Source organism: Triturus cristatus, chromosome 8, assembly GCF_964204655.1.
Source record: "Triturus cristatus chromosome 8, aTriCri1.1, whole genome shotgun sequence".
Taxonomy (NCBI): Eukaryota; Metazoa; Chordata; class Amphibia; order Caudata; family Salamandridae; genus Triturus; species Triturus cristatus.
Window position 1 is genome coordinate 1,151,982,328 of NC_140591.1, and position 27,257 is coordinate 1,152,009,584.

A 27,257-nucleotide genomic window follows, 5' to 3' on the forward strand; every position below is an offset into this window, starting at 1 on the left:
GTAAAAAATCTGGGTGTGGTATTTGACGATAGTCTTTCTTTTCGTCCCCACATCACGGGCCTGGCAGGGAAATGTTTCGGTATCTTGAAGATGGTGAGGAAATTTCTCCCACTGCTTTCCCTTCAATATCGCAAGAACATCGTGCAAGCACTTGTGGGCTCGCGTTTAGACTACGCTAACGCACTTTTCTCTGGTCTGCCTAAATATCTGGTATCCAGATTGCAAGTTGTCCAAAACTCGGCGGCCAGAGCCATCTTTGGCCTTCCACGGAGAGCCAGTGCCTCTCTACTGCGCGGTAGGCTGCATTGGCTGTCTATCCCTAGCAGAATTAGTTTCAAGGTCCTCACGTTGGCGTTTAAAGCCCTCCACTGCATTGGCCCAGCTTACCTCAGGAAGCGGATTGCTCTCTACGTTCCCCGGAGGAGTTTGAGATCTGCTGACCTGGCTAAAGTGGAGGTACCAGTGATCAAACGCGTGCGGATGGGAGGCCGGTCTTTCCAGTTTATGGCGGCCAGTTTGTGGAATGAGCTCCCTCTGTCACTCCGCAAGGCTAACAATCTTCTGGCCTTTAGAAAGGAGCTCAAGACGCTCCTCTTCTCCGCCTAACCAGTGGGCCTACAGTGTTTCTGCCGCTGGGTTTTTTCTTGGTTGTGTTCAGGACTCTCTGCCAAAGCGCCGGGACACCCGTTCTGGGTAGCCGTGCGCTCAAGAAATATAGTTCTAACGTAACATAACATAACATGGTGTATATAAATAACTATATGCGAGAGTCAGTAATTGTGAGAGTGGCTGCATGGATGAGTGTGTATTTTATCAGTGATTCTAATAGAGAGTAATTATGTGTTAGTATCTGTATGAAGAAGTGAGGTGGTGTCTGAATAGGTGATTAAAAGGAAGTATGATTGATTCTTTGCATGACTGACTAGGTGTGTGAGTAGCTGGATATGTGGCAGTGTCTGTATAGGTGTATGAGTGTATATGATATTGTATTGATGAGTGACTGCATGTATGAGTGACTGTACGGGTGAAAGAGTGGATGCGTGTGTAGACCTAGGAATCAATCAGCATGTATTTAGTAACTGGTATTGATGTGTATATTTTTTTGAAAATGGTAGTCTGTATTTTAGAGTGGGTGTATCAAAGGTTATATTCAGGTGTGAGGAGGTGCATCAGATTTTCACGTGGATGATGTCATCAGTGATGTCATTTGAGATGTCATCAGTGATGTCACTGACCATGTCATGAATGATGTAATATGTGACGTCATCAGCAGTGCATTGCGGGGGGCACGAGTTATAGTTAGCTGAACTATCTATAACACCGGAATTTCTATGGTTTTGTACGAGTGAAATGTCCAACTAACTATAACGTTCCTGAAACCTATGGTTTTTCCAGTGAATTTCAAAGGTTTTTAAAAGAAAATTTGTAAGTCTAATGTACCTCAATCCTATGATTTTTTATAAATTTCTATACATATATATATTTAAAAAAATTGTGAATCATTTTCAGTTAGGAAAACTATATTCATTCTTTTAAAAAAAATATTATACAGAAGTCGCGCAACCTTCGCGCATCCTACACAATGGCTGCGCGCATTCCGGTAGCCATTTTGAAAAGTCGCGCTGGGGTCGTGACTTTGGCATAATTTGTAAAGTATGAAATATCTTTAAATTAATTATAAAAAAAAGTTTTCCTTTAAGTGTGTGTCTAAATTTATTAATAAAAGTATTTTTAAAGTATTATTTTCAATATAATTTCGACGAAAGTAAAGTTAAGAAATGTGTGGTGTAGCCGCTTAATGTGGGAACATCTCCCCACACGTATTTCCGGGGTTGTGCCATGATCGCGCTGAGATCGAGCCGAAGTTGAGACTTCGGCATACTTTTAAAGTTGAAAAAATTAATATAGAAAATTTGAATACATTGGACTGAACAGTTTTGCTAATATACTTATTAAAAGTTTATAGAAATTTTTGTTTATAGTGTATAATGATATATACGATTTTCACGGGTGCGTGACGAGTGCGTACACCCTACGCGACTTCATGTCAGCAAAAGAAAAAAGGAATCGGATTGGTTGAAATCAATTTCATTGTGAAAGAGGGAGGATCTATCCTTCTGATATTTCCCTTACTTTGTGTCCTTGATAGAGAGAAGACCTGTTTCTTGCTTCTCTTTATATTGAAATACATTTTTTGTGTGTTTGTTTATTTTTAATACAACTATGGCTTCTAGTTTTGCCGAAGTTGATCAACATGCAGTAGAGGAGGAAGAACAGATGGTGCAGCAGAAGAAGAAAAGAAAGGAAAGCATTGTTTGGTCCTTTTTTAGTGTACAAGAGGACCTGCGATGGATGCCGCTTCTGCCTCCTGTAACCTAGAACGGCACAGTACGGTCAAACTGCGGTGGAACCCACACTCGTTGACCTCTCATGGCACTGCTCCACACTTCAGGGAGGATGCTTTCCATTTGCTGTGTTTTCTGATGACGTGTTGTGCCAGTCCCGTCCAAAAACAGAACTCCTTTAGATCGAAACAGACTCTTCCACTCTCTCACCGGTAGTGAAACCAGGCCACGCAGACACTTTCACAATACAACAGTCAGGAATGCCCTTTTCGGTAAAAAAGCATATTCCTTCCTCCTGATCAATTAAAAGACTCACTGAAGAACAGGGGCCAGCTTCAATCGGTAAACAGCTGTTACAACGACTTTTTTACTTCGCAACACCAATACAATGCATGCATTACCATGCATGCATTGTACATCGTAAAATCATTACTACGCATTATTTTAGAACGTATGGTCATTTACCATGCATGCCTTTACAATTAATTTGGTTGTAAAGGTATGTATGGTAAATGACCATACGTTCTAAAAAAATGTAGACGATCCACGTCGTTGTAAGGAAACATAGGCTGTTCCGTTTCCTCACAACGACATGCACCGCCCCTCAGAGACGACGTGAAGCAGGAACCATGAATAGTGACAGGTAAGGGGGATTGGGCAAGGGGTGGGGGGTACTTTTCTAGGGCTTAGGGTAGTGCAGTGGTGTTTGAATAGTATAGGAGGGTGTGCTGGGGTAGTGTTTTAGGGTAGTGCAGTGGTGTTTTTGTAGTGTAGGGGGTCGTGCTGAGTGTAGTGTTTTAGGGTTTAGGATAGTGCAGTTGTATTTGGGTAGCATAGGGGGTCATGCTGGGGGTAGTGTTTTAGGGTTTAGGGTAGTGCGGTGGTGTTTGGGTAGTGTGGGGAGTCATGCTGGGGTAGTGGTTTAGGGTAGTGCGGTGGTGTTTCTGTAGAGTAGGGGGTCATGCTGGGGGCAGTGTTTTAGGGTTTAGGGTAGTGCAGTGCTGTTTGTGTAATGTAGAGGGTTGTGCTGGGGTAGTGTTTTAGGGATTATGGTAGTGCAGTGGTGTTTGGGTAGTGTAGGGGGTCATGCAGGGAGTAGAAATTTAGGGTAGTGCAGTGGTGTTTGGGTAGTGTAGGGGGTTGTGCTGGGGGCAGTGTTTTAGGGTAGTGAAGTGGTGTTTGTGTAGTGTAGGGGGGTCATGCTGGGGGTAGTGTTTTGGGGTTTAGGGTAGTGCAGTGGTGTTTGGGTAGTGTAGGGGTCGTGCTGGGGGTAGTGTTTTAGGTTTTAGGGTAGCGCAGTGGTGTTTGGGTAACGCAGGGGGTCATGCTTGTGGTAGTGTTTTAGGGTAGTGCAGTGCTGTTTGTGTAGTGTAGGGGGACGTGTTTTAGGGTAGTGCAGTAGTGTTTGGGTAGTGTAGAGGGTCGTATTTTAGGGTTGAGGGTAGTGCAGTGGTGTTTGGATAGTGTAGGGGGTCATGCTGGGGGTAGTATTTTAGGGTTTAGGGTAGCGCAGTGGTGTTTGGGTAGTGTAGGCGGTTGTGCTGGGGTTAGTGTTTTAGGGTTTCTGGTAGCGCAGTGGTGTACGGGTAGTGTAGGGGGTTGTGCTGGGGGTAGTGTTATAGGGTTCAGGGTAGCGCAGTGGTGTTTGTGTAGTGTAGTGAGTCGTGCTGGGGTAGTGTTTTAGGGTTTAGGGTAGCGCAGTAGTGTTTGGGTAGCATACGGGGTCCTGCTGGGGGTAGTGTTTTAGGGTTTAGGGTAGCACAGTGGTGTCTGGGTAGTGTAGGGGGTTGGGCGGGGGGTAGATTCAGGGTTTAGGGTAGCGCAGTGATGTTTGGGTAGTGTAGGGAGTCGTGCTGGGGTAGTGTTTTAGGGTTTAGGGTAGCGCAGTGGTGTTTGCGTAGTTAAGGGGGTTGTGCTGGGGTAGTGTTTTAGGATTTAGGGTAGCGCAGTGGTGTTTGGGTAGTATAGGGGGTAGAGCTAGGGGTAGTGTTTTAGGGTTTAGGGTAGCACAGTGGTGTTTGTGTAGTGTAGGGGGGTAGTGTTTTAGGGTAGTGCAGTGGTGTTTGGGTAGCGTAGGTGTTCATGCTTGGGGGTAGTGTTTTAGATTTGAGGGTAGGGCAGTGGTGTTTTTGTAGTGTAGGGTGTAGTGTTTTAGGCTTTAGGGTAGTGCAGTGGTGTTTTTGTAGTGTAGGGGGTCATGCTGGGGATAGTGTTTTAGATTTGAGGGTAGGGCAGTGGTGTCTTTGTAGTGTAGGGGGTCATGTTTTAGTGTTTAGGGTAGTGCAGTTGTGTTTTGGTAGTATAGGGGGTCATGTTTTAGGTTTTACGGTAGTACAGTGGTGTTTGTGTAGTGTAGGGTGTCATGCTGGTGGTAGATTTAGGGTTTAGCGTAGCGCATTGGTGTTTGGGTAGTGTAGGAGGTTGTGCTGGGGGTAGTGTTTTAGGGTTTAGGGTAGCGCTGGGTGTTTGGGTAGTGTAGGGGGTCATGCTGGAGGTAGTGTTTTCGGGTTTAGGGTAGCGCAGTGTTGTTTGGGAGTGCAGGGGATCGTCGTGCTGGGGGTAGTGTTTAAGGTTTTAGGGTAGTGCAGTGATGTTTGGGTAATGTAGGGGGTCATGCTGGGGGTAGTGTTTTAGGGTTTAGGGTAGTACAGTAATGTTTGGGTAGTGTAGGGGGTCATGCTGGGGTATTGTTTTAGTGTTTAGGGTAGTGTAGTGGTGTTTGTGTAGTGAGCAGCACATGTGCTGCGTTGCTAGGCTGGATTCAAGTGTTGGCAGCCAATTAGAGCCAAGCTTCTGCTTGTGTATTTAGGTTCCGCCTAGATATATAAAGATTTTTTTCCTTTAATATCTCAAAAACTACTGAATGGATTTACACCATTTTAAAAAAAAAGAACACTTTCTGAACCAAGCACTACCTTTTTGCCAAATTTGGTGTAATTCCGTTCAACAGTTCAAGCTGTAGCCATGTCTAAAGTTTCCTATGGGAAATGCATTTTTCAACCTCTATGTTTTTTAATTTCTCAGGAACAACTGAACTGATTTACACCATTTAACAAAAAGGTCTCCTTCTGAACCAAGGGCTACCTTTTTGCCAAATTTGGTGTAATTCCGTTCAGCAGTTCGAGCTGTAGCCATGTCTAAAGTTTCCTATGGAAAATAACATGAAATAAACATGTTTTGGGACCCCCTTTTTTCTCGGCCCCTGCTTGGCAAATCACCCTGAAACTTTCAGGATAGGAGCTGACCAGAGTGGGCCATCAGTTTTGAAAATTTCGCGAAGATTGTCAACCGGCGCCAAAGTTATTGGGAAAACAAAAAAACGCTTTTCCTATGGAAACCAGGTCCTAACTATAACTATCTACTGGCGACCGCCAGTAGAAAATAAATAAATAAATAAATAATATATATTTATATATATATATATATAGATATATATATATAGATATATATATATATATAGTATTGTTTTTTTTACTACAAAAACACTAGAAGTTAAGTTATTGTTAGGTATAGTAATAAGATCTTAGCGTACATTTAAAAAAAACTTAGAAAGGTAATGAAAATACCAAGGGGTAAATTGACATTGTAGTTCTGATTTAAAAAACAAAAAGAACACTAAACTTCATCAGTGATAGTTCAATGACCTAACTATAACTTGATCCTCTGCCATGCACTGCTTAGGATCTCATGTATTTCATCACTCTTGACATATTCATTTACATTATTGATGACATCACTGATGATATCTCAAATGATTTCATTGATGACATCACTGATGATACCTTTCCAGCTACTGCTCCTCAAATTAGTCTATAAAACCAAAGATCATTTTAGAAAACAAGGTAGTAAATGGCCCACAAACATATACAGGATAGATAGACTAAATGTGCATGTACAAAATAGAGATGCTCTAGTCCTGGACACAAGTCTTATTCAGTATTTTAATAGTTATATGGAGCAAACATTAGCTACCAGTAAAGTTTTAAGTGCAAACAGTCCTTCATTTAAACAAGGTAGAGACTGACATCAACTAATGTGATTTGTGGACGGAAGTTACAAATAGGTTGGGGCTTAAATAAAAGTCCAGTTGCCATAATATGCAAGAAAAATTAAAGCTTATTCTTACAATACATTATTTATTTTTACTCATAAAGGTACATAGAAAATGAACCAATAACCCATATAGACACTCAAGCAGCTACTCACCAACCCATGCAACCATTTACACACCAACTGACAGACTGATACAGACATTCACGCAGATTAGTCACTCACCGATACATTCACTGAGAGACGTATAGTCACTCAATTATACAGTCAGTCATTGTTTAATACACCTTGGCGCATATATTTTCACTGAAAAATCCATAGGTTTCAGGTGCGTTATAGATAGTTGGAAATTTCCCTCGTACAAAACCATTGAAATTCCCCCGTTATAGTTAGTTCAGCTAACTATATCTTGCGCGTCCGCAATGCACTGCTGATGACGTCACATATTACATCACTCATGACATGGTCAGTGACATCACTGATGACATCTCAAATGACATCACGGATGACATCATCCAGTGAATGTGTGTTTTTCTGAAAATCAAATGTTTTATATATGTATATCTCAAGGTCGATGGAAGAATAAATGGGTATATTAGTGTCTAAATGGATGCATTTTTGGGGGGAAAATTGATTCAATAACTGACTGATTAACTGTATCTTCGTGAATACATGGGTTAGTAAGTAATCTTTAAATATGTAAATATCTGTATTATTCTCTCACTTTGTGTATAAGTGGCTGCATGGGTTGTTGAGTAGCTACATGAGTGTCTAGCTAGATTATTAGTTGGTTTTTGGAGTATCAGTATGAGTGTCTGTATGGTTCGGTGGGGGGTATTACATAGTGCATAGATGCATGAATGAGTGACTCACTGTTTGTATGTGTTGGAGACAGCATGTGTGTAGCACTGTATGGGTGGATGAGTGTGTGTATGGGTATGTTAGTATGAATGACTGTCTCAATAGTGTCTTCATGAGGAACTACATATGTTGTAAACTAGTATCTGTGAGTATTGGTGTATATAAGTGAGTATATGTGAGAGTGAGAGATTGGAAGAGTTCCTGTATAAATTAGTCTGTGTTTCTATAAGTGATTGTTTAAGAGAGTAAGTATCTGTATGTTTCTGTAGCAGTAAGTGTGGTGGTGTGTGTTTAAGTGTATATATGCAATTTAATGGATGTTTGATACTTTGTTTGCATGTGTGACTATGTGTCTGAGTAACTCTATGGATGAGTGTCACTGTGTAACAGAATGTATAGGTGTATAAGTACATGATGAGTGAGTACATGTATGAGTGACTGTATAGGACTGTTGGTGAATGAGTGGATATGTGTGTAGATCTTGGAATTACTGAATTGGTGTGTTGTAACTGGTATTGCTATGTCCATTCATTTGAAAATGTTTGTTTCTATTTTTGAGTGTGTGTATCAAAGGTTCTATTATGGTGAGAGGAGGTCTGCCACTATCACAAGGATGATGTCATCAGTGATGTCATCAGTGATGTCACTGACCATGTCATGAGTGATGTAATATGTGACGTCATCAGCAGTGCATTGCGGACGCGCGAGATATAGTTAGCTGAACTAACTATAATGGGGGAATTACAATGGTTTTGTACGAGAGAAATGTCCAACTAACTATAACGCGCCTGAAACCTATGGTTTTTCTGTGAATTTCAAAGGTTTTGTAAAGTCCAATTTTTAAATGTTTTAATTGTTATATTGATTTTTTTGTTACTGATTTCCTACATTTTTTTACACTATTTATTTTTAGATATTTTATTTTTTAAATTACATTATAATTACATTTTTACATTAAGTACAAAATATACTTTGGCAGAATTAATTACTTTAGTTTAAATACTTTGCAAATAGGCAATAAACCTTTATGTACAGTAGTTACAGTTGTTGCAATGGGCAACACAATTTCAAACACAATGCACCATTGAGCTCAATGTGAATTTCTAGTCAAATGCAATTAGTTACTTTATGAATTACTTTTCTAACCACAGGACTGGATCCTAGATTCAGTCCTTGGACATCTCCTGTAAACAGTTGAGTAAAAGCGTTTTGGTTAAAGTAGTGATTTTTAAGGAATGTTATTGTATTTTAAAAGTTGACACTTAGAAATTGTTTCACATAGAATCACCAATGTTATCCTACGGGAGGAAATTCACTTAGCAGGTAAGTAGTGTTATTGTCACTTTTTCTTACTCAGTGGTGGATCCTCGATCCAGGGCTGGTGCATCTCCTGTAAACAGTTGAAAGAATGCATTTAAGTCATACAGGCGATTTTTAAGGAATATTTTTATTTTGTGAAAATAGACACTTAGAAACTTTTGTGCTGAAAACCAGACAATGGATTCCTATGGAAAGAAATACAAGTTACTGATAAGTACGATTAGAATTACTTTTCAGGGTCAGTGCTAGGCTCAAAGATGCAGCACTGAGGTCTCTCCTGATAACAGGTTAGTAAATCGGAATTCGTAGTTCTGCTAATTTTATAGGAATATTTTAAAGTTCCAAAACTCCACACTTAGAAGAATTTCCAAGTGAAACCAGTCAATGTTAACCTATGGAAGGAAATTCACTTACCAGGTAAGTAGCGTGTTCGTCACTTTTTCTTAATCAGTGGTGGATCCTGGATCCAGCACTGGTGCATCTCCTGTAAACAGTTGAAAGAATGCATTTAAGTCATACAGGCGATTTTTAAGGAATATTTTTAGTTTGTGAAAATAGTCACTTGGAAACTTTTCAGGTGAAAACCAGACAATGGATTCCTATGGAAGGAAATACAAGTTACTGGTAAGTATGGTTAGAATTACTTTTCAGGATCAGTACTGGGCTCAAAGATGCAGCACTGAGGTCTCTCCTGATAACAGGTGAGTAAATCGGAATTCGTAGTCCATCCACTAAGCGCCACAGAGCTGCATAGCAGAAAGATGTCAAAAGGGGCACGGCCTGCACCACCTCTCTGCAACGCAGCGCAGTGGCGCTTCCTGGAAGTACCTGGTGGGCTACTTGGCCCCCATGGTCCCTCAGGTTTCAAGTGGAATTTTTTCCCCAACTTAAAAACGCGCCACAGGGCGTGTTTGCACACATCACGTCAGGCCCCGTCCCCTCCCTTCACCACTGTGTAAACATGCCCGGTCACCGTTCTAAGTTGAGAGATTAAGTCCCCTTCAATCCTAAGGGCCCCTAGGGTCAAACTAACCCACTAGGTACCTCCAGTAAGCGCCACAGAGCTGCGTTGCAGAGAGGTGTAAAAAGGGGCATGGCCTCCGAACACCTGTCTGCAACGCAGCTCCCTGGCGCATACTGGAGATACCTGTTGGGCTATTTGTCCCTCAGGGACACTCAGTATTGAAAGAGAATTAATTCCCCAACTTACAACGCGCCACAGGGCGCGTTTGCACAGTGGTGAACGAAGGGGGCGTGGCCTGAGGTGATGTGCCTGCAAACACACCCTGTGGCGCGTTTTAAGTTAGAGAATTAATTCCTCCTCAATCCTGTGGGTCCCTGGGGGCCAACTAGCCCACCAGGTACCTCCAGTATGTGCCAGGAGGCTGCGTTGCAGAGAGGTGTTTAGAGGCCACGCCCCTTTTTATAACACTCTGCAACGCAGCTCCGTGGTGCTTACTGGAGGTACCTGATGGGCTAGTTGGCCCCCAGGGACCCTCAGTATTGACAAGGAATTAATTCTCTAACTTAAAACGTGCCACAGGGTGTGTTTGCAGACATATCACCTCAGGCCACTCCCCCTTCGTTCACCACTGTGCAAACGCGCCCCGTGGTGCGTTTTAAGTTGGGGGATTAACTCCCCTTGAATACTGAAGGTCCCTGGGGTGCAACTAGCCCACCAGCTACCTCCAGTAAGCGCCATAGAGCTGTGTTGCAGATAGGTGTAAAAGGAGCGTGGCCTCAGAACACCTCTCTGCAACGCAGCTCCCTGGCGCACACTGGAGGTACCTGGTGGGCTCTTTGGCCCCCAGGGACCCCCAGTGTTCAAGGGGAATTTGTTCCCCCTCTGCAAACGCGCCAGGGGGAGCGTTTGCAGAGTGGTGCAATGAGGGGGCGTGGCCTCCATCCGCGATCCCGTTTTTTAAATTCTTATTATTTTTTTTGTAAGAAGAGGGGCTGTGTAGCTCCCCTTCTTTTTCTAATTTTTTGGCCCTGGGGATCCCATTCCCCAGGGCCTGCCCCCAATATGTAAAAAAAAATAAAAAAAATAAAAAATAAATCGGACCTCTCCTGAGACCATAATATGCTCTGGGGACCCCATCCAGCGGGGCATGGGCCTTTTTTTTTTATTTGGAGGGGGCTGCCTTTCCCCCCTCTTGTGGCCACTTATGACCCGGAGACCCCATCCCCCGGGGCCGGCCCTTTTTTATTTAAAAAAAAAAAAATCATTTTGGGGAGGGGGAGGCAATTCATTAAACAGGTGCACAGACGAAGCAGATCGTTTTCAGGACAGTTATTGTAAATGTAAGCCCCGCCCAAATGGGCGTTCACAGTTTGCATGGCTTGCTGGTTATAGTAGTTCCTCAATGTTAAGCCAGGCTTGAGTCCCGTTAAAAAACCCCAGTGGGTCACTGCAATGTCCGTAATATCCCAAGCACCATTGTTGCAATATTGAAACTGAAATAGTTCTAAAGCGGTAGGCAGGTTTGCTGCTATGCGACCAATATCTACCTGTGGCTCCGGTCCCCCTCGTTTCATGACAAGTCCACAAGTGCAGGACTTGAGAATCCGCCATCCACGGCGGCGGGACTGCTTCGCGGCTAGACAGGCCGCTTAACATAAACACCAAGAGTTGCCCCACTGAAGCAGTCACACACGAGGGGGCATATCCATACTGCTGCCACAGGCGGTAGCAACACAGCGCTTCTGCCACGCTTCCTCTTTTGGAGCCAAACGCGTTTTGAGTTTAACAAACCCTTGATCACTGGCAGGCAATTCATTACACAGGTGCACAGATGAAGCAGATCGTTTTCAGGACATTTATTGTAAATGTAAGCCCCGCCCAAATGGGCGTTCACAGTTTGCATGGCTTGCTGGTTATAGTAGTTCCTCAATGTTGAGCCAGGCTTGAGTCCCGTTAAAAAACCCCAGTGGGTCACTGCAATGTCCGTAATATCCCAAGCACCATTGTTGCAATATTGAAACTGAAATAGTTCAAAAGTGGTAGGCAGGTTTGCTGCAATGCGACCAATATCTACATGTGGCTCCGGTCCCCCTCGTTTCATGACAAGTCCACAAGTGCAGGACTTGAGAATCCGCCATCTGTCGTACTTTAATCTCTGTGACCGCGTAGGGGACAGGGCCCTACCCCTGTCTATCCTGGTATTGGCGAACCGCAAATGATTAATGCGGTATGTACGAGTGCTTTATATATCGTTCTAGCTATGAATGCACTGTGTACACGTTATTCTGCTTCACTACGCGGGTTCCATTTTGGAGGCAGTGGCCATCTTGTGATTGCCCTCACATAGGCTATAATGGAGCAGATACGGGCCTTACAGTACATGTGCTTTCCCGTGACTTCTCTGTGACCTGGGCAGCTGGCTCTGCTGCCCCAGGTCAAACTGGTCTCACGAGCTCCCCTTCCTCCGTCCACCTGTGATTAGCATCAGGGTTTAACCCATCATAAAACCCTTTCATTCTACACGAGCCTCCGGCTAATCTCTTTCACACCTGACTGTTCTTGCTTTATGACTTGTTTCCCAAAACAGGAGCTGCCCGTGTTTTATTGGGGCCTATTGATATCAAATGTGGGATCTGAACCTTACTGTGTAAATCATTGTGGGCTGGCCGAACTGGAATGTGGGATGGTCATCATGACTCTGCCTTTTCTTTGTAATGTACACTTGTTTATTACCGTATCATAAAACCTAGGAATGTATGCTTGAGGCAGGGAAAAGCGTATTTAAGATGAAGTCCGTTTCTATGATTTTCAGCAGTCTCCTGAGAACATACACGCTGTTGTACTTCTAGGATACCTGTAATTGGTCTGCAGCCAATAAACGATCTTTGACTTCACCCAGAAGACTCTGTGTTTCTGTAGGTCTGGAACAGGGTGAACCCAGAAGTCATAGGGTGTGTGCCCCTGCACCGCTGGGACTAAAATACCCAGTACTTCAGTTTGGCGCCCAACTCGGACCGATTTCAGCGGTACCAGTCCAAGCCAGAGGTTCGTGAGGAGCTTCGTGTGGAAATTCCGGAGGAAGGCCGCCACTTCATCGACCCCTGCATGTCGACGTGGTCCGAAAGTCTTTTCTGCGAGGTTCTCCGCGTCCCGACGGCTACGAAGGACTGCTGCCCTGATTAATCGACCTGTTTTGGACCCTTGACGAGTTTTGAGAGAGCGAAACAATCGAGAGAGTCTTCTGGTGACGCCACCGATCAGCAATATTCAGTTAAGTATAAGTGGAGCGTCTCCCATTTGTTTTGGTATCCCTCGGGATCGTTTGATTTGGTAATTTGGAGTTTGCAAACGCCAAAGCCAGAGGACTCGTGTATTCACGAGACTATCGTAATTGATAATCCTTTGACGTTTGGATCTAGACTAGTGAGCAAAGATGCCTGGTTCTAGAATATTTGGTAGATTATTCTGTTTGGGTTGTGGAAAAGATTTCCAGCTGGAGGAATCATGCCCGGTCCCTCCGGTTGGAACTCCAACTTATGAGCTCTATGTAAAGCATGGCGTAGGCCCCATTGCATATAACGAAGTATGGATCCACTACACCAGGAAAGACGGTGTTTTAAAATGGCCCCAAAATGGTAGTTTCGATACCGATATTTTAGATAATTTAGAAATTAAATTGTTCAAAAAGAAAGCCCGGCCGGCGATGTTTGACTCTTTCCGCTTATGGCGAAAGGAAGCCAAACAGAAGGAAATTAAGCTAGCGAAAAAGAATAAAAGGGAGAGAGGTATGACAGTAATGCAAGCAGCTGTACAATTTAAAGATAATGAGGAGGAGCAGATGAATGAGCAATTGCACAGGCAGCGTAAGTTAGGGATCGACAAATGTTACCCAGCCTTACCACACTCTAAGCAGAATGAGTTAGAAGAAAAGGAGAAAGATCCCCTGATGTCGCATTTGTTGAGTTCACCACCCCCGTATGCTCAAAATGCCACGGCACCTCCCCAGCTTGTGAATATGCCACCTCCAGTTAATATACTGCAAGCCTTGCCGCTACCGCCAGCTGCTGCGCAGCCGGCTCTTGTCCATATAGCGCAGCCCTCTCAAGGGCCGCCAGTTGTGTTCCCGACTGCCCCCGCGCTTCCTGCGACTTTGCCTAATTCAGCAGCTGCCTCCCCTGACACTCTTCCTTCCACCACTCCAGTACCTGTTTCTGCATCCTCTTTTCTTCCCTCTGTTTTTCCCCCTGTTTTCGCCTCAGCTTCTCCTTCAGCGCGACAGCGCTTAGCTAATGTGGTTACTACATTAATGTCGCCTCTTTTTGAGTCATCTGGTGCGACTCCTGGTTTACAGCATAAGCAACTGCGTAGTCAATTGCCTAACCCTGATGAGAAAAAGGTAATAGATAGTATGGCGCGTAGATGGATTGTTTTCCCTTCACTGTATGATGTGGAATCAGTTGTCAACGTTTTCCATCAGTGGGATGCCCCAAAACAGAGATATGTGTTTGAGAAAATGTGCGAAATTCTCTGTGAAGAATTGGAGGATAGTGGTAAAGACCCGAGCCCGCAGGAGTTGTGTAGAGTGAGGTTTGACTTTGGAACTGGTATAATTGTGGATCGCGAGGTAGATAAAGCAGTTGCGGTTGTATTGTCTTTCAGGAATGATGATTGTCAACGGTCGTTGTTTGAACCTGATGTTTCTGTGGGAAAGAGGGTAAAAGCACGCCAATATCCGATGCGTGAGGTTCCCCCAGTTTGGAGACCCGCTGATGCAAATGCTATTCCACCTGTCGTAGCACATTTCCAGCGTATTTGGGTACATGTTCCATGGAAAAGATCTGAGGTGTTAGCACTCAAGCAGTCATTGCCTGATCCCCGTAAAAACCCTACTGGTTATTATAAGGAGTTGTCACAGACTGCAGAATCTTGTGTAATGAATCTGGCTGATGTAGATATGCTGTTTGGGAATGTGGTTCCACAGCCCTTGTGGGGATCCATACGTAATACGGATCATGCTGCAGAACTAGGAGACACATAGGCTAACATCATCGCTGCTGATGCTAGACAAACTGGTGGTGCGAAACCTGAGCCTTTAGTAGCAGAACTGCCTGGTAGAATCATCACGTATATGAAGACAATAATGCCCGCGATGCGTGTAAATTGGGACAAGTTATCTGCATGCAAGCAGAAGAAAGATGAGACAGTGTCAGACTTCTTTACTAGGTTTGAAGAAACGTTTGTTGACCACAGTGGGCAAGATATGAGTACTGAGGGTGGCCAACGGTTATTTGTGGATAAGTTTGTGCAGAATCTACTTCCTGACCTGTGTAAAAAGTTAAAAGATTCAGAAAGTTCTTGGGCTGTTTCCTCTTCAGCGCAAATACTGGCTACTGCACAGTATTATGAAAACAGAGATAAAGATGAAAAGGATAGAACAGAAAAGAAAACGAAGGAACTAAAGACGAAGGTCCTTTTGCAGCAGGCCTATCCGCCACGTGGAGGTCAGAATAATTATAGGCAACCCCAAGGTGTCTATCACCAACCCCAACAATTTCAGAACAATCAGCAAATGAATGGGTATTATCAACCACGTGTCCCTGTAGGTCCCAACCAATGTTCATACTGCAAAGAGGAAGGTCATTTTAAATATAGTTGCCCTAAATTAATGCAGCGGAACGGTAATGCTTATGGCGCAAGAGGTAGGGGTGGTCAGCAAGCTCCTAGAGGCAGAGGGCGTGGAAATGCTCCCCAGAACGCGCGTCCTCTGCCGCCTCAAAATACCATCAATAGTTTTGACCAGCAAGCTAACGCGACTAGTAATACAGCTCAGTATTACAATATTGATTATTATGCAAAGGACGGCGATGCAGAAAATAATGATTACTAGGACAGCCGTAGACAGAGAGAGGGAGTTGTTTCAGTGCCAGTGGATCAGAGTGGACCGTATGTTAAGGTAACTACAGAAAATGTAACGGAGCCCTTTCTGCTAGACACTGGTGCTGCAAAGAGTTCAATCATGCATTCAAAACTCCCTGGCGCACCTTTGTCTGGCGATATAAATGTTTCAGTAGGTTTTTCTGGCGCCTCGGTTAGGAACCCGATTTCTAGTCCCATGTCACTTTCTATTGGGCCTTGCGAGTTGAAAGCACCCCTGATTCTGACGACAGGTTGTGGTGAGAATTTGCTAGGATTAGATTTGTTGAAAAGATTGCACGCTACACTGTATTGTTCTCCTTCAGGAGTACAACTTACATTAGGTAAGAAAGGGATTTCCCCAATGTACTTGTCTAAAAATACAATGCCACCTGAATTGTCATCCCTTCCGGATGCCCTTTGGGCTACTGGTCCCAATGATGTGGGCCTCTTGGAGATACCGCCATACGTGGTGACTTTAAAGGCTAATGTCAGACTGCCACGTATTCCACAGTACAAGATCTCTAATGAAGGCCAAAAAGCATTGTTAGACATTGTCAGCGACTTGATTAATAAGGGTGTGATTGAAGAAACAAGAGGCAACGTTTGCAATAGTCCGATTTTACCTGTCTTAAAACGAACGGACCCTTCACAGCCACCTGTTTACAGATTTGTGATTGATCTTAGAGAGGTTAATAAGATTGTTGTGCCACAGTTTCCGGTTGTCCCTGATATAACTGCCTTGTTAACGATGATTCCAGCCTCTGCTGCATGGTTTTCAGTGATCGATTTAAAGAATGCTTTCTTTAGCATCCCAATTGCAAAGGAGAGCAGAGATATTTTTGGCTTTAGTCTGGGAGGCCGAAGCTTCCGCTTCAAACGCGCTCCCCAGGGCTACTGTGAGAGTCCATCCATATACAGTCAAGCTTTGAAAGCACAGCTTGATGCACTTGTTTTACCTAGTGGCGCTATTCTGATTCAATACGTGGACGATTTACTAATCGCCGCAGATACTGAAAAGATTTGCAAAGAAGCCACATTGTCATTGTTGCGCCATTTATCTGCTTTCCATCACAAAGTGTCTCTCTCTAAGCTGCAATATTGTCGACAAGAAGTGACCTACTTAGGTCATCTCTTGTCGAAGGAGGGAAGGAAACTGATGCCAGAAAGAATTCAAGCCATTGCACAGTTGAGTGTGCCAAGAACACAGAGAGAAGTACGTGCTTTCTTGGGCATTACCTCATACTGTAGGCATTGGATTCCTAGTTTTTCCTTGTTGGCAAAACCTTTGTTAGCCTTAACATGCAAAGACACACCGAATCCTTTCCCATGGTCTGAGGAGTGCCAGAAAAGTTTTGTGGAATTGCGCAATGCATTGTGCTCAGCTCCTGTGTTGGGTACTCCTGACTACAGCAAACCTTTTACGTTGTATGTTCACGAGAAAGATGGATGTGCGTTGTCAGTGTTAACACAGCCCTTTGGCGACAGACCGCGCCCATGCGCATATTTTTCATCCACCTTGGACCCTGTAGCGAGGGCATTGCCAAGCTGTCTGAGAGCGACAGCTGCTGCAGCGATGTCTATCCGACAATCTGCTGGGTTGGTAATGGACAACACATTGATCGTTATGGTTCCACATGCTGTAGACACATTATTAAATAGGACCAAGACACAACACTTGACTAGTGCGCGATTATCAGGCTATGAGCTTACACTGTTAGCAAATCACATACACATAAAGAGATGCAATACGCTGAATCCAGCTACGTTATTGCCAATTCCAGCAGACTCAGATGAGATTGAGCAACATGACTGTCTGTTCAGAACAGAGGAAGAGACGAAAGGGAGAGTAGATCTAAAAGATACTCCCCTGACTGAGTGTGATGGCACTTTATGGGTGGATGGTTCATGTTTCAAGCTCCCTAATGGTGACACGACTGCTGCATATGCTATCACGACTTTACACACGGTCGTGGAAACTGCACGAGTGCCACATAATTCGGCCCAAGCAGCAGAATTAATCGCCCTCACGAGAGCGTGCGTGTTGTCTGAAGGAATGAGAGTGAATATTTACACAGATAGCCAGTACGCCTTTGGCGTGGCTCATAATTTTGAGCGACTGTGGAAAGAGCGTGGGTTTCTGACGTCGCATGGAGCTAAAATTCAGAATGGCAAGTTGGTGAATGATCTCCTTGAGTCACTGACCCTACCGTTGCAAGTTGCGATCATGAAATGCAGTGCGCACAGGAAAGTTACAGATGATGTTGGACGTGGGAATGCGTTTGCTGATGAGACCGCGAAAGAAACAGCACAGAATGTGAAGACTAGAATGTATGTTGCAGGCCCCGCAAGATGGGTTGATGATGTCGGAATGTGTGAGAATACAATAGAGAGTGTGAAGTCGCTTCAAGCTGAGGCCACAGAGAAAGAGCTAAGCAAGTGGAGAGAAAGTATGGGTAAGTTGGATGAGAATGGTTGTTGGATTGATCTGACAGAACATAGGCGATGGTTGCTACCTGACGCATATGTGCTCCCAGTGGTTACTATGGCACATGGAATGGCACATATCAGTACGAAAGGAATTTGTAAGTTGTTGGCTCCAGTATGGCAGAATGCTGGAATTCCCAAGTGTGCAGAGAATGTGGTCAAGAATTGCGTGGTATGCTTGAAATACAACCCTGGTAGGGGAACCCCAACTCCAGCTGGTCACTTTGCACCCCCATCATGTCCATTCGAAGTTTTGCAGCTGGACTTTATTCACATGGAAAGATGCAACAACCTGAAATATGTACTGGTGGTTGTTTGTGCTTTCTCAAAATGGATAGAGGCTTATCCTCTGAAAGATAACACTGCCCTATCCACAGCCAAAGCCCTTGTGAAAGAATTTTTCCCTAGGTTTGGAATGCCAAGAATGGTGTGGTGTGATAATGGAAGTGAGTTCGTGGGTAAAGTGATGAAGAATGTATGTGAAGGTTTAGGCATAAAGCAAAAGTTCCACGCTGCAAATCACCCCCAATCAGCTGGACTAGTAGAGCGCTACAATGGAGCCTTAAAGCTCAAGCTGGCCAAAATTCAGGCGAGCACCGGTCTTAAATGGCCTGATGCTCTGCCTTTAGCACTCCTGTCCACCAGAATAACCATACACTCACGAGTGGGACTTAGTCCTTACGAAGTGGTTTTTGGCCGCCCGGCCAACGTATGGGGTGTACCGAGGCCTACGAAATTTAGTGAGATTGAGCATCCAGTACTACTCGATTACCTGTATGATTTGACTGTTAAACTGCGTGTTTTGCACCAACAGGTACATGATACTCTTCCCCAAGCTTCTGAACCTCCTGGACACCCTATCAACCCTGGCTCGTGGGTCCTGGTCCGAAATTTCCAGCGCAAGAGCAACGACGAGCCTTGCTGGATCGGCCCTCACCTTGTGCTTTTATCAACGAGATCAGCGGTGCGAGTGAAGGGGAAGAAACACTGGATCCATGGCACCCACTGCAAAGTAGTCCCCTTGCCTTTGCCATATGACCGGTGGGTCCAGGAGGGTATCGCTGACTCTGAGGCAGACATTGTACCTCGTTTTGTACCATTCAGTGACGCACGCATAAGAGGCACAGTTTCAGACCAAGAGAGTGACAATATTCTGCAAGAAGCTGTGCCACCATCAAATCGACTGGACACCACTGAGCCTGAACTTTTGTTCCAAGACCAAACAGCACCTGGCCGTCTCCGCTATAATTTGAGACCAAGGCCCATGGACAAATAAAGATTTCTTTACTATTGCCTTTTTGACATTTTTGGCTCTCCCATCTGAAGGACTTTCTTGATTTTTGTTTTTCGAACCACCATCCAGGTTCAGCCGCAGGGTCGCGGTGTCAAGACTTTGGGGTACAGGCCGAAGACGTTAGGTCAACGGTTCTGGTTGGTCTAGGGCTTTTACCTGGACTGACAGGCGTACTCCTTAGCAGAAGAAACTCATCCGCCGCGAGCGGCCCGCTTAGAGGATGGAGTTTTTTAAGATGGAGAGACCCGTTGAGGACATAAACTCTAAAGCAAGGATGTGTAGAATTGTAAAAAGTAAATGTTTTGTATTTCTGTGCCTATTTACGCTGTGTAGTATAATAATGTTCATTGTAGGATTTGTGTTTTTCTCTTCTCAAAAGACCATTGCGCCCACTGTACAGCCTATACCTCTTTCTACTGCCTCCTCTCACTCTTTTCACCCTCTGCCTGAACATGAACAAACCAGACGATCAGAATTTGTAAATAACTCGTTTATCCAGCTTTTGCACCAGCACCAACTAGTAATGAATACGACCAATTGCTGGGTGTGTGGGTTAATGCCACATACCATTAACAAGGGTATTCCCTATTTGGTGCTGCCCTTTAGTTACAATGGATCGTCATGGGCATTCCAGACCATGTTTCTCTATGCTCTAGATACGTACTCCCCTCGCCAACCGCGTTCCATCAGACCTATCACCAATAATAAGGCTTTGATGAAAGGAGTTGCCGATATGAGTAGAGATATTGATGCATACTCATCCATTCCCAAAGAAGAATTGAGACCTTATGTAGGATGGAACGCGACGGGGTATAGTATTAGTCTGGGTGAAAGACAGCGAAAAATCTCATCTCCAATCTGGGTCGTACCCCACATAGGTCGGTTCTGCTTACAGGGTAATGGTCAGAATCCTAGAGCTCAACTGGGAAGAAGTGACTGTACTGAAACATACACCTTCCTGTCACAGTTTTCCCCTGCATTTTTGGCTGCCAAGGGCACATATTTCATCTGCAATGACCGAGCATATACATGGTTGCCCCCTGATTTCTCGGGCACATGTTATATTGCGAACTTGCTACCGCCTACCTTTACTGCTGCCTCTGATTATCACAAGACCAGAGTTGTGAGAGGTGTGATTAGTAAGGAGGATACTGCCGGTCAAGAAGCGAGAGACTTCTTTTTGGGTTTCCTGCCGTTTTGGGGACCTATGGTGAATAGTAGGAACCTGAGACAACTGACACGTGTGGTTGAATCCACTGTAAATGTAACGGCTGGTGCCCTTGGTAATCTGACAGCTGAGCTCCAAGCGGATCGCCTTATGACTTTGCAGAACCGCATGGTTCTAGACGTTATTCTTGCAGACCGCGGTGGGGTATGTAAGGTTATCCAATCTAGTTGCTGCATTTTCATACCAGATAACGCTCCAACAGTCTATCAAGCCATCTCCAAACTCCATAAAATATCTGAATCCATACACGTGGATAAAGGAGATTGGTCACTGGTGGGGTGGTTCTGGGAATTGATATCTGCCTGGGGTTGGAAAGTTCTGATGGTCATTGGAATGATCTTAGCCATTCTTTTCCTGTTCTGTCTGTGCATACAGTGTGCTCCTGCGATATGTGGCCTCTGTGCTACCTTATGTGTAAGGAAACCTGTATCGAGGGACGAGCTAAGTAATAGGATGATGCTACAGCAACATCTCCATGACTTTGTGAACATTGACCTAGACTCGGATTAAGATGAGTATAGTGATTGCCTATGTAAGGGCAAAAGGAGGGTCTGTCGTACTTTAATCTCTGTGACCGCGTAGGGGACAGGGCCCTACCCCTGTCTATCCTGGTATTGGCGAACCGCAAATGATTAATGCGGTATGTACGAGTGCTTTATATATCGTTCTAGCTATGAATGCACTGTTTACACGTTATTCTGCTTCACTACGCGGGTTCCATTTTGGAGGCAGTGGCCATCTTGTGATTGCCCTCACATAGGCTATAATGGAGCAGATACGGGCCTTACAGTACATGTGCTTTCCCGTGACTTCTCTGTGACCTGGGCAGCTGGCTCTGCTGCCCCAGGTCAAACTGGTCTCACTAGCTCCCCTTCCTCCGTCCACCTGTGATTAGCATCAGGGTTTAACCCATCATAAAACCCTTTCATTCTACACGAGCCTCCGGCTAATCTCTTTCACACCTGACTGTTCTTGCTTTATGACTTGTTTCCCAAAACAGGAGCTGCCCGTGTTTTATTGGGGCCTATTGATATCAAATGTGGGATCTGAACCTTACTGTGTAAATCATTGTGGGCTGGCCGAACTGGAATGTGGGATGGTCATCATGACTCTGCCTTTTCTTTGTAATGTACACTTGTTTATTACCGTATCATAAAACCTAGGAATGTATGCTTGAGGCAGGGAAAAGCGTATTTAAGATGAAGTCCGTTTCTATGATTTTCAGCAGTCTCCTGAGAACATACACGCTGTTGTACTTCTAGGATACCTGTAATTGGTCTGCAGCCAATAAACGATCTTTGACTTCACCCAGAAGACTCTGTGTTTCTGTAGGTCTGGAACAGGGTGAACCCAGAAGTCATAGGGTGTGTGCCCCTGCACCGCTGGGACTAAAATACCCAGTACTTCACATCCACGGCGGCGGGACTGCTCCGCAGCTGGACAGGCCGCTAACATGGCTCCAAAAGAGGAAGCGTGGCAGAAGCGCTGTGTTGCTACCGCCTGTGGCAGCAGTATGGATATGCCCCCTCGTGTGTGACTGCTTCAGTGGGGCAACTCTTGGTGTTTATGTTAAGCGGCCTGTCCAGCCGCGGAGCAGTCCCGCCGCCGTGGATGGCGGATTCTCAAGTCCTGCACTTGTGGACTTGTCATGAAACGAGGGGGACCGGTGCCACAGGTAGATATATATATATCCTAAACTTTTTAGAAACACTCACAGTCACTGGATGATGTCAGTGATGTAATTTGAGATGTCCTCAGTGATGTCACTGACCATGTCATAAGTGATGTAATATGTGACATCATCATCAGCAGTGCATTGCGGGGGCGCAAGTTATTGTTAGCTCAGCTAACTATAACGTCTGAATTTCACAGGTTTTGTACAAGTGAAACGTCAGCCTAACTATATCGTTCCTGTAACCTATAATTTTTTCCGTGAATTTCGAACTTTTTTATGCTAATTTCATTTATAACGTCCCTGAAACTTGTGTTTTTTTCAGTGAATTTCTAAGGTTTTACTAAGTAGTAGTCACATTTGCAGAGTGGTGGAGAAAGGGGGCTGGGCCCTTGGCCAGCTCTCTTGAATTCCGTTGTGAAATACTCACAGGAGGTACCAGGAGGCCTTCTTGGTCCGCAAGGTCCCTCAGAAGTAAAGTGTACTTTATCTTCCAACCACTAGGATGCCAGGAGGTGCGTTTGCAGAGTGGTGGAGAAAGGGGGGTAGGGCCTACAAAGATCTCATAGCAATCCCACTGTGTGGGACTTACTGGAGGTAACAAGAGGGGTAGTTGGCCCCAAGGACATCCCTGTGGGACACCTACCTCTCCTGTTACCTCCAGTAAGTCCCACACATGAGGATTGCTGAGTTCTGATAGCAGGCCATGCCCCCTTTCTCCACCAGTCTGCAAACACGCCTCCTGGCACGCTCTTGGTTGGGGGATGAAGTCCCCTTCACTGCTAGGGGTCCTTAGGGGCCAACTAGCCTACCTGTTACCTCTAGCAAGCCCTGCACAGCTAGATTGCTGAGAAGTGGCAAGAGGCCACGCCCTCTTTCTCCACCACTATGCAAAAGCGCCTTCTGGCACACTGCTGCTTGGAGGATGAAGTCTACTTTACTCCTGAGGCCCTCAGGAAGAAAGGAGACCCTATCACCCCACCAGCAATGCACTGAGAGGCGCCTTTGCAGTGTGGTGAAAAAAGGGGCATGGCCTCTGACCACCTCCGATCAATCCCATTGTGTGGGTCTTTCTGGAGGTTATAGGTGGGCTAGTTGACCGAAAACAACCCTCAACAGCAAAGGGGACTTCATCCCCCAACCAAGAGTGCACCAGGAGGTGCGTTTGCAAAGTCGTGGAGAAAGGGGGCGGAGTTGCCGGCTTCCGATTTCTTTTGTAATTTTAGAAAGGGGGGCTGTGTGGCTCCCCTTCCCTTTACCTTTTTGGGCCCCGGAGACCCCATCCCCTTGGGCCTTAAATATTTTTTATTTTCAATAGTTATAAAAAGGGAGGAGGGCCGCTGTCCCCCCTCCAGAGGCCAATTTCGGCCCTGGGGACTCCATCCCCAGGGGCCCAGCATTTTTTTTTTTTTTTAGGAATGGGGGCCATGTGGCTCCCTTTTCCTGGGCCAGTTTTGGCCCCGGGAGCGCTATCCCCTGGGGCCTGCCCTGTATTAATTTGTGGGGGGGTTTTAGGGGGGTGCTTGGCCCCCCTCCTCAGGCTAATTTCGGCACAGGGACCCCATCCCCTGGGGCCAGGCCTTATGCTTTTGAGTTGGGTGGCCTGGGGGGGCTGAGTGACCACCATACCTGGGCCAATATTGCCCCGGGACAACATCTTCGGGGGCATGGCCACATCATTGACAATGCAGGGGAGCCACATTGCTTTTGGGCATTGGCTCTGCCCAAAAGCAATTTGGAACCACTTCATGGAAGCAAGAGCATTTTTCCTGCCCTCGCTTCCATGAGGCGGACCTGAGCTTGCTATGGCTTGGCGGGAGCGGTGCTCCCGCCAAGCCATAGCAAACTGCAATGTCATGGGGGTGAGTACCCATGACATTGCTGGAGCTGGCCCTGGGGGGTGGTGGTCCGCAGGGCCATTTACAGCCCCAAAGGGGTCCATGTGGCCACCCTCTAACAGTGTTTTAGGCCCAGGGCTGTGTGGGGGGGGGGGCTGGAGTCCCCCCACGCATCTTTATGAATTTGGCCTCATTGAGGTGGCACTCATGAATTTAAGATTATTAACCCTGGAGAAGTGGCAGACCCTGGGGCAGCGTGGGGAGCGGGAGCCCCCACGCACTTTCTATATTAAAAAATGCCCTGTGTAGGTGGCGTTCCCCGGGGCAGCCGGGGGTCCACTTAGCCTCCCCATTCAATCTATAAGCCCCTGTGGGTGGCAGTCCCCGGGGGGACCATCACATTTTTTCATTGCCCCCGGGACCTGGCCCACCCAGGGGCTTAAAGGAAACAAAGAGCACATCATGTTTTAAAAGAAATGTGGCCGGACTCGCGGATCCACCGCGAATCCTGCCCAAAAATTAAAATAATGCTTTATTTGGCCCTTGGGGACCCCCTGAGCAGGCCTAGGGGATCAGTGTGTTTCTACCCTGACCCCTTTTTTTTTTTTTTTTTTTTCATGTTTTGTTACCTTTTTTCTTGTGATTGGGAGGGTTCGCGGATCCTCCGCGTCCCCAGTTGTATATCTGAGAAATATTTACATTTCTCAGGAACTACTGAACGGATTTACACCATTTAACAAAAAGAGTGCTTACTGAACCAAGAGCGACCATTTTGCCAAATTTGGTGTAATTCTGATCAGCAGTTCAGGCTTTAGCCGGGTCTAAAGTTTCCTAGGGAAATTAACATGGAGAGAATGTGTTTTGGGATCCCACCTTTTCTTAGCCCCCGCTTGACAAATCACCCCGAAATTTTCAACACATCATCTGAAGTTAGTGAGTGGCCATTAGTTTTGAAAATGTTGCAAAGATTTGTCAAACAGCGCCAAAGATATTGGGAAAAAGAAAAAAATGCATTTTTAATAGAAACAAGGTCCTAACTGCCTTGATCACAGGTGAGTCAACTCCACAGGCCATGAGTGCTTATTTAAATTCATTTTCACGTGCCTAGTAGTAAGTACATGTCCCGTAATACTTTGCACACTGCAGTTAAATGTGAGTATTTCTGCATAGCACCCGTTACTGCAGTGAAATTAAATTATATTTTTATATTTTTGCATGAATATCCAGTAGCTTTAGTTAGAACTTATTCACAACTGAGCCAGTGGAATCAATTCAGAGGCTCGTGTGATTTATTTCACAATTTTTTGAAAGATTTTATGAGATTATTGACATTCAAGTCATGTCAAACATTAAGGACAATATACACTGATAACATTTTTCAACATATGAATTACATAGACAAATAATATATGTAGACCATTTTATACAAATGTGTATAATACATCAGCAATTTTTTGTGCAGTTGAGGAAACAAAAATAAGGTAGTCAAAGCACCAGTACATAAATCAAAAATAGCAATCAGGCGGAGTAGCAAGTCCAAATGTACAAACCACTATAAATTCTCCTGCCTATATGCACAGCTCTGGGGATCCTTTTGATCAAGTTTAGGGTAACATGGGAGGGAAATTAATTGAACCTTCTCCCTAAGCCCTCGAGGTTAGCTTTTCCCAGACACTGTCATCAACGCGTTTCCAACCCCGTCACCATTAAGGGGTTTTCATCAGGACTTGGACATGGTGGTGTCTATGGAGGGAAATCAGAAAAAACACAAGGTGTGGGTTCCTAACACCTATCAACCTATTAGTGGTGTGATAAATCCCCAATGATACGCTTAGCACCTTTTGTGGCGGCTGCAGGTTGCTCGGTAGTATTCAGAAATTGTTGGTACAAGATTAATTAGTAAGGCCTGTGGAGGAAGAGGACTGTTCATAAATGATGTGTTTAATGTAGAAGGAAGCGTACTTATTTGTTATTTGTACTAAAAAAAACTTGCCTGCGTTAATTGCGGTTCTTAAATGTGCCAATGGAAGCCAACGGTCGCTGCATCAGTTCAACGAATCAATTCCGATACATAGTTAGAATGCCTGTTTAAAAAAAATACCAATGCTTATTGCACCGTCAAACATAACTTAAGGACTAACTCTGAATATGTGACACTTGCTTCTGAAATGAACCTGTTATGTCTAAGCATCAGGTGGTCTTTTGTAAAAAGGATATACATCTGTGTCCAGGCAGCTTTTAAAAGCATGACATTTACGTGCTTAAAGGTCTGAGGACTTCTAAACTGTAATCCAACGTTTCAACTGTCGTGAATCCTCAAATTTAAGCAGCAGACTTTTTAATGAGCGCGTGTCTCTAATGGAGGCTTTTTCAACAAAAGGGGCTCATTATTTCAAAACGGAGAAATGCGAGCTCCGGAATTTAACTTCTCGGAGCATGAGCACGTTTGAAATGCTGTATTCTTAAAAATGACGGTGAGCAGGGTCAATTTGTTAACTAGCGTGCTTCTCAGGGGGGACATTTCAGGCAGTTTTAACTTACTGTTTGTTTTAAACGTGTAAACGCGGTCGTTTTAGCAGGAAACAAGCCTGTCTCTGGCGCTGCTGCAGGAATATGAATGGTCATTGAAAAGCAAAACCTGAAATGGATTATTTGATCAGCATGTGTGTTCTGGGAAATGTAGTCCTAAATAAAGTGTGTTAATAAATGGTTTCTATAAGGAGGGTGCTTATGACTGCGACCTTGCTGCCTCGGACATCTCATAAAGCCCTGTCTGTACTGTATCAAATTTTAAAATGAGGTACGCCTCTTTTTATAATAGCAAACTCTCAGTATCTCCTCCTCGAGGATTAGGTGAAATTGAACAGAGTATGGTCCACTTAAAGTCTCTTTCAGTGTGAGCCTTTTCAACGAAATGGCTCACCATGGGGGCCATCAATGTTTTATTTTTAATGTGTGATCGGTGCTGTACAATTCTTTGTTTTGCCTCTTGGCTGGTTTTGCCTATATAGTTCTTTGGGCATGGACATTGTATTGCATACACTACATTCCGTGTTTTACAGTTGGTAAATTCATTGTGTTGACAATTCGTCTGACCTTCCGAGAAGATGTTGCCTTCAATGGTCCAGGAGCAAACAAATGGGAATAAGATTGAGGGCATCGCCCCCTCCAGCTGAGTCTCAAAGGGAGCCTGTGTCGGATCAAACAAATCTGGAAGAGGTTGACTGACTAATGTATAATCCCCAAATGATCCCATGTCACCTTCTCCTATGTGCACCAGATGAA

The 27,257-nt window shown here is 44.8% G+C and overlaps 1 long non-coding RNA gene across 1 annotated transcript in view; it reads right to left on the reverse strand.

Annotated features, from left to right (window-relative positions):
• LOC146805525 (uncharacterized) overlaps positions 1-26,590 on the reverse strand; it is a 36,841-nt gene extending 10,251 nt beyond the window's left edge. Inside the window, exons 1-3 of the long non-coding RNA XR_014967467.1 lie at positions 26,514-26,590; positions 25,966-26,056; positions 8,991-9,060 (exon numbers count right to left, since the gene is read on the reverse strand). This is a non-coding gene — a long non-coding RNA (uncharacterized LOC146805525). The remainder of the gene's footprint in view (positions 1-8,990; positions 9,061-25,965; positions 26,057-26,513) is intronic.
• Positions 26,591-27,257: the final 667 nt, after the last annotated feature.